General features: G+C 47.4%; 1 long non-coding RNA gene across 1 annotated transcript; it reads right to left on the reverse strand.

The window, feature by feature from the left end:
- Positions 1-364: 364 nt before the first annotated feature.
- LOC108923053 (uncharacterized) lies at positions 365-1,883 on the reverse strand. Its single transcript, XR_001965182.2, has 4 exons — positions 1,732-1,883; positions 982-1,157; positions 565-693; positions 365-429 (listed from the first exon to the last, which is right to left on the reverse strand). It is a non-coding gene; the product is annotated as an uncharacterized LOC108923053 (long non-coding RNA).
- Between the last annotated feature and the right edge of the window lie 6,413 nt (positions 1,884-8,296).

The raw sequence follows: 8,296 nt of genomic DNA on the forward strand, positions 1-8,296 counted from the left end.
TCCCATATGGGGTCGCGGGGAACCGGAGCCTACCCGGCAACACAGGGTGTAAGGCCGGAGGGGGAGGGGACACACCCAGGACGGGACACCAGTCCGTCGCAAGGCACCCCAAGCGGGACTCGAACCCCAGACCCACCAGAAAGCAGGACCCGGTCCAACCCACTGCGCCACCGCGCCCCCTTCTGGAACAGCAAACGAAAGAAGGAAAAAAGGGACAGTAGGCACCTTAAATTTAACTGCACTTGTCAAAGCCTAATTTGCAGATTTGTGAGTCGGACACTGTGATAGTCTTGAGCTCGAAAGTCCCCGGAGCTTCTTCGAACCATGACAAAAGGACGAGGCATTAGTCTGAAACACCCATCATTTAGGCCTTTATTGGTTCTTGCTGAGGTGGATGCCCACAAATCTTCCAAGAGAGGATCTGATGGCCTGGAAGGGGAAAAAAAATTACACAAAATAGAGGGGAAAAAAAAAAAAAACAAGCACAGAGACATATGCAAGTTAGATGCTGTAAAACGACGCCACGCTGTTGCCTTGATATTTCTGTAGATCGTAGGGATCAACCTGGGGCTCATTTGTGACTGACAGCCTGGGAAAATGCAATTTTCGCCGCAGACGAAGGTAGACGATTGCATCCACCCGTGTGTGACACATCTGCACCTGTGGTCACTCGGATCATTCCGGAACTGGGTTCTGTGGAGTGAGCAGTGGGGTAAAAAGGAAGGCAGACAGCAAAGCTTAGATAGGGTTAGGTGGGCATTTGTGCTGCAGTTGACTCTCTCTTTAAAAAGGAGACGTGAGACTCTTTTCAAGTCCTGTTGGTCAGAATTTGAACCTGTACCAAAGAGTTTATTTATTTATTTATCTATTTATTTATTTATTTTAAAGGATCCAGAAAGTCAATAGTACTGAAAGATAAGAGAGGGAAGGATATGATGCAATACAAAGGTGTGGAGGTAAAGCCTTTGGGTTCAGTCATACCTTTATATAGTTTTTCCTCCTTGCATCTGCTCATTGGTTCGGTACCCAGCCTGAGTCGGGATCACCGTGACAGTTGTCCTCACGGATTTTCTTTGGACTTGTACCTTTGCTACCACTGGCCGTCCCGCAGCACCGATTCACCGCATCTTCTTGGACCGAAAGGTGGCTCTAGGGACCTTAACACGTTCAGAAAGTTCACCACATTAAAGAAGCAGTCAAGTGATTAAACGAGGTGCGTGTGTGTGTGTGTGTGTGTGTGTGTGTGTGTGTGTGTGTGTGTGTGTGTGAGCGCGCATGTGCACACACACTGCGGTGAGTGCTGCGCTTCAATAATTGTATGTATGTACCTCTATAGGTTGTTTATGCACTTTGTTTACCCTGATTCATACACTGCTTTGGAGAGAACCATCTACCAAATGTAACCGTCTTGCTCCAGGCCACTTGGCCTTCATTTTGTACACAGTAATTAGTAAATTTTTTCCAAACCCTGCAGTTTTACCAATTTATTTGCCCAATTATGCGCTGCAGTCTTTACTACATCCTGCAATAATATTGCAGACATTCATAACCATAAACATTGACCATTGAGAAAATTCTGTGCCTAAATGATATAGCAGCGCACACTTTGTGTGCCACACGCATTTTATTATTATTTCTTCTTCTTTCAAAAGACTTAATAAGCCATAATAATTGCTGCAGGAGGAATCTCATTTACATGAGAAGAGAATATTTCAGCGCGAAATGTCACACCGAATCGTAGCGGAATCCGAGGTTTTTATCAATGCCGGCTGACGGAAGCACCCCCTCCCAACGTTTACTGTAAAATACAGCAAAGGACGGGAAATATGTTTGGTAAAAGCAAAATTGTCTGGAAAAAACCGAGCACCCAGAAGTCGCCCAGTGTTTACCAGTGACGTCACTTGGGGGGGGGGGGGGGGGGGTGCGGACCACACCGGGTGACACCATCAGAGGGGGTTGACATCAAAATGACTGTCTATAAAACTTGTGTGCAGTGTTTCAGCAGAATGTATCTTTTTTTTAAAATAAAAATACTCTGCAGTTCGTTATAAGAACAGAAACATTTTTCATTATAAAGCCCAGTTTACATGTATCAATATACCTATAAAGATAAAACTGTGCCCATTTGCTTTTTGAACCTTCCAACGCACTCCGCTCAGAGCTCTCATTATTACCCAATTACAGTGACGCTTCGAATCACGTGGTTTCCTCCACACGCGCTACAGGCACGCGCTGTTGTTTTCGTCGCTGCAGCTTGTTTTTATAGTCGCTGATTTTCACAAGTTTTCCGGTGTTTTAGCTACAATATTATGATAATTAGTATTTGTGAACCTACATTTAGTTGATGCTTTTTTTCCAAAGCAATTTACAATTTTAAGCTACTTATACTTATTTACCCATTTATACAGCTGGGTAATTTTACTGCAGCAATTTAGGGTAAGTACCTGGGTACTATAGTATATATAACCGGAGGTGGGGATCAAACCAATGAATGACCATCCAGCTGTTCCTGCTTTTTGTTTTCGAATTCTATTGTTTTCTTATAAAATCTTCACTTTAACCGCATGAAACTATGTAAATGTAAATACATTTAGGCTGTGCAAATGATATTGTAATTTAAAGGTGTAATTTTAATTTTGCTTGTCCTTTATGTCACTACTATTGCCAAAACATTCAGTGATATAGGGGAATTACGATTTATGAGCAACATCAGCACAAAAAACATTACTAAGGGTTCTGCGTGGTCTGATACGGGAGGAGGTCCATTGGGGGGGGGGGGGGGGGGGGGGGTGACACCATGAGTTACCACACTGGGTGACACCAACCCCAGTGACGCCACTGGTGGTTACTTTGCTCAGCTTGTGACCAGAGTTTACAATGCCAGCTTCAATGAACGCCACCCATACGAAGGCCTCTGCTAAGTGAATAAATAATAAATAATTAATGTGCCATCCTGAGCAGCACAGTAACACAATATACAGTTACCCCTACACGCTGCTTTGAGTGCTGCGCGAAGCGTACGGCTCTCGATCACTCGAAACCATTTACATTTAATTCTCTTTAGGCGACACACTTATGCAGAACGGTGCACTTGGCATTTGTATAAAATTGTTTTGTAATGGAGGGGGTGCGGTGGCGCAGTGGGTTGGACCGCAGTCCTGCTCTCCGGTGGGTCTGGGGTTCAAGTCCCGCTTGGGGTGCCTTGCGGCGGACTGGCGTCCCGTCCTGGGTGTGTCCCCTTCCCCCTCCGGCCTTACACCCTGTGTTGCCGGGTAGGCTCCGGTTCACCGTGACCCCGTAAGGGACAAGCGGTTCTGAAAATGTGTGTGTGTGTGTGTTTTGTAATGGGCCGAAAAAGGAGACAATGGCAATGCGATATTGACCTTGGACACATTATTAGCGTCCCTCGCACCCCTATTGCGTTGCTGTCAGGTTGCGTCGTAAGTGTGGATGTTTTATTAAATGTTGGTTTTAAAGAGGTGAGTATTTAGTTTGTGGTGGATGGATCAATTTGTCATGTGTACCATGAGACGTGAGAAAACGGGAGACGGGGAATGTAGCCGACGCTTTTCTTCAGTCCGAGATACATCTACTTATAACTATTTGCTCATTTATGCAACAGGATTTTTTTTTTTTTAATTGTAGCAATTTGCATTACATTTACTCATTCAGCTGATGCTTTTCTCCAAAGCAGCTTACAATATTAAGCTACTTACAAAGCTGTGTAATTTTCCTGGTCAAGTTAGGGTAGGTGCCTTGCTCAAAGGTACTGCAGCTGGAAATTGAACCTAAGACCACTGGGTCCAGAGGTAGCAGCTGTAATCACACCCCTCCTAGCTAGTAGACACTATGCTCCAGTGCACTACAGCGGTAGGTGGGATTCAAATCCATGACCTTTGGCTCCACCCACCCCTTTAATGACACTGGTATTCACATTTATTTATTTAGCAGACACGTACCTCAAAAGCGACTTCCAACAAACTCTATGTAGCGTTACCAGCCCACACCCCCTTATTCACCAAGGTGGTTTACACTGCTAGATACACTACTTACACTGGGTCACTCATCCATACATCAGTGGAACACACACACACACTCTCTCTGTCACTCACCACTAGGGGAAAATCTGAACAGCATACCTTTGGACTGTGGGAGGAAACCAGAGCACCCAGAGGAAACCCACACAGACACAGGGAGAACGTGCAAACTCCACACAGACAAAGCAGGGACTGAACCCACATTCTCTTCCACCACCCAGGCGCTATGAGACAGCAGCGCTATTCGTTCTGCCACTGTGCCACCTTTAAGGCACATCTCTATACAGATGAGTTAGAGATGAACCATGCGTTGTCCTTCCTCATCATTCTGACCTCTCGGCAGGTCAGAACAGCGGTCGCGGCCCATCCCCATGCACCGCGTCGTGCGCCAGAATCCACCTGCGCTCCCAAAATGAGCCACAAGGGAGAGCTAGAGAGCACGAGGCTCCGGGCTTTCAGCGCCACTATCTCTGGGAGCACGTTTGACTCCAATTGTTTCGCCCCTGATGTGAAACAATTGGATAAGCGAGCGGCAGAATAGCGGTTAAGAATCGGAAGCAAGATTTCCGGTTCAAGCTTCAGTTGTATCCTTGAGAGACGTGTGGCTGCGGTCCTCGCTTGTCTCAGTGTATCCCCTGAAAAATGCCGTACATTAATGATGCAGCTATAAATAACTGTAGAAAGCACAGTGTGGCTCAGTCATATACTATTTGTGTGTTTGTTTATCGGTGCGTCCCATGTAAATATGCGAGCTGGTGAAGCATCAGCTTGTCGCTGTCATGGTGCGGAAGAGGAGCACTGTCCGCTGTCTCTCGTGGGCCCTGTTAGAGCCTTGAGCGTGCTGCACGGTCGCTGCTCGGGGAAAGTCAGAATGAGGGAGCAAAACGCCGGTTGTGACCATGCTTGTCCGTTAATCGCACTACTCGGGAGTCACCTCCTTCTGTGAGGGGGAAAAATGAGAGTATATTGTTATTTCAGCATAAATAACGCATGACATAGTAGAAATACAGTATTGGCGGTATGGTGGCACAGTGAGTAGTGCTGCTGTCTCACAGCACCTGAGTGGTGCAAGAAGACATGGGTTCAATCCCTGCCCAGTCTGTATGTTTGTCCTGTGTCTGCATGGACTTCCTCTGGGTACTCTGGTTTCCTCCCACAGTCCAAAGACATGCTGTTCAGGTTCACCCATAGTGTGTGAGTGACAGAGAGTGTGTGTGTGTGTGTGTGTGTGTGTGTGTGTGTGTTCCGCTGATGTATGGATGAGTGACCCAGTGCAAGTAGTCTATCTAGCAGTGTAAGTCACTGCAGTGAATAAGGTGTGTGGGCTGATAACACTACATAGAGTTAATTGGATGTTGCTTTGGAGAAAAGTGTCTGATAGATAAATAAATGTTAAAAGTAATGTGTATTTATTTCTTACCCTGTGCATAATGTTTTGCTGAACATGCTCCATGGGCACCTGGTAGTGTCGTGGTATGAATGGTTGCAAAGGTCACCGGTTTGAATTGCACCTGAAGCTGTAGTACCCTTGAGGAAGGTATTTACCATAAATTGCCCAAGTCTATAAATGGGTAAATTGTAGGTACCCTATCATTCCAAGTCACTTTGGAGAAAAATGTAAAAACATTTATAATGTTATATTTTAAGGGCTTTATTTGAAAGCCATATTGACATCTATTCATCATACACCTATGAGCAATACAGACGGACCAGTATTGCGGTTCACGGAGGTTCGGTTGTAGACGTGACCGTTAATGAATACATACTCATGAGCACAGTCAGTACTGTTAGTCACCATGGTCCAAAATGGCATGATTGCTAAAGCAGACTGTGTGCGATGTTAACCATGCAGTGACTGTACCATAGTATAGACAAATGCAACCACACACACATACACACATACACACACAAGCACACACTGCTTGCGCGAGCAGAAGAAAATCTCTGCAATGAGGGCCACCAAATTGACATCCTCTCCATGCAGATCAGCCCACAAGGGGGCGATATTATCTTAACAGATGGTGCACTGAATAAACAAACGAGATTTTTTAACGCAACCGGGGAGCCTGCGTGAGCTGCGTTCCTCTCGGTTCAGGCTGGCAGGAAGGCCAAGGAGAATCCGTTTAGCCGCGGTGAGCAGCGGTTGAGGAGAGCTTGAATTCTCAGCCGCTCCAGGGCACCGATCGGGCGCGTGCCCAAGTGACGCCTCGACGCCTCGCTGACACAGAAACGCCCTGCTGTCTAGGTGAGTCACCCTTTCGACCAAAACGGGACCGGTCTGGGTCGCCTCGGCCCGATGAAGTAGCCACAGGAGATGACGGCTCCAACCGCGAAAACGCGCATCTGGCCGCTGTCACGACCGTAGTAACGCTGCACCCAAAGGCCCAACGACACCTTTAGGGGGCACCACCTGCGCCACTTGACTCACCAGTTATTTTGGGTCACGATCTCTGAGCAATATCTCTTCCAAGACTGCTGTAGATTGACGTAGTTTACGTTTACCACATTTTACCAAGGGCAGATTGCCATCCGTGTAGAGGAACCTGCTGGCTGTGTGACATCCGAGGGGCCGGAAACATGACCAGGAGGCTTTAGTTTGAAAATCCCAGGTTTTCATCCCTGCATCTGCTGAAGTAGCAATGGTCAAGGCACCTATTCTGAATCGATATACTCAAAATACCCACACATACATACATATTGTCTGAACCACTTGCCCCATACAGGGTCACTTGGAGCCAGAGCCTAACCCGGCAACACAGGGCGTGAGGCTGGAGGGGCAGGGGACACACCCAGGACGGGACGCTAGGCCATCGCAAGACACCCCAAGCGGGCCTCCAACCCCAGACCCACCGGAGAGCAGGACCCGGTCTAACCCACTGCGCCACCACGCCCCCCTCTACTCAAAATACCCTGCTGTACAAATGGGTAAATCAGTGTAAGCAGCTTGATGTACAAGTCACCTTGTAGAGAAAAGCTGGCTCAAATGACAGAGTGCTTATAATAATAAAGAGGACATATGCAGGATATCCAGTACGTCTCTTTTTTTCCATAAAGCCCGGCGAGAAGCTGCTTTTGAAGGCGTTACGTAAAATAAAGTCCATTATTATTAATATCTGCGTCACCTCATACTGTTCACCTTTAGTGCTGCAAAGCTGAGCCCAGCAGGTCCTTCAGCTCTTCTTACACCTTAATGGGGTAAGGTAGGGTGGTAGACGTGTTAAATTGCGGCAGGTAGTCAAAGCATTGAAATGGTAGTAAAACTGAGTACCCCCCCCCCCCCCACCTTGCGGGGCTGCAGCGGGGCAGACCTGCCCTAATCCTCAGTCTACTGTACTTCATACTTCAGTAAAAAAGATCTTTCCATTACAGCGTGGACTGTTAGGAATGTGGAAGAGAAATGTTCACCGTCCTTAGTGATGGGGGTTGTCTGAAGGTGATCGCGGGGGGGGTATGAAGTAGCGACGCGATCGCAGGCCGTGCACGAGTGTCTACGTTTGGTGTGTTTGTGGGCTGCACGCCGATACTTGTCGTGAGTTGCTGTGTGTCGTACGTGAGCCATGCTTTGTTCCCTCGGTTCCTCCCTCTTGCAGACAAAACACCCACGAAGATCATCCCGCTCGACCCCGACCTTAGGAGCAGAGTAGGAGGACTTTAATTCTTTATGCCCTTCCCCTTGGCGCACATGGCTGGGATGCAGACCCGATACGCTGGGCGCTTTCTGCCAGCGCAGATGGGGTTTCCTTCCGATCGGACAGCTTCCCTCCACCCATCCGCCGGGGGGGCGTCACGCTGCTCCGGGAAGTGATCGATCTGCTCTCCCGCGTAGGCCAGAGGTCACCAGGGCAGCCCAGGTGCTCGCAAACAGTCTCCGAAGGGAACCGTTTACGGGCCAGGCAGGAGGCATGCTGGGATAGCGGTCTCTCATCATACGATCTCCCTGCCCGCCGAGCCACGGGGTCGAGGATTTGCCGCAAATTGAGATAAAGTCAATAAATCAGCAGCGGGGAGCACCACGGTTAGGGTCTGGAATTTGGGACTCAAAGGTCACTGATGTGGGTTTCCAGGAAGGAGCCCCACCGCTCCACTCGAGAAAAGTATGAAAGTACTTAAAGAAGTCTGTAAAATATCATATATACATATTGTGTATATTACATACTGTATACAGGTATTTTACACACCTCTCTGTATATTTAGATATGTATCTATGTAAAAAAAAAGACATATACTGTATATTTTACATTTATGAGATATTTTACAAA

This window comes from Scleropages formosus, chromosome 13 (assembly GCF_900964775.1).
Source record: "Scleropages formosus chromosome 13, fSclFor1.1, whole genome shotgun sequence".
Taxonomy (NCBI): Eukaryota; Metazoa; Chordata; class Actinopteri; order Osteoglossiformes; family Osteoglossidae; genus Scleropages; species Scleropages formosus.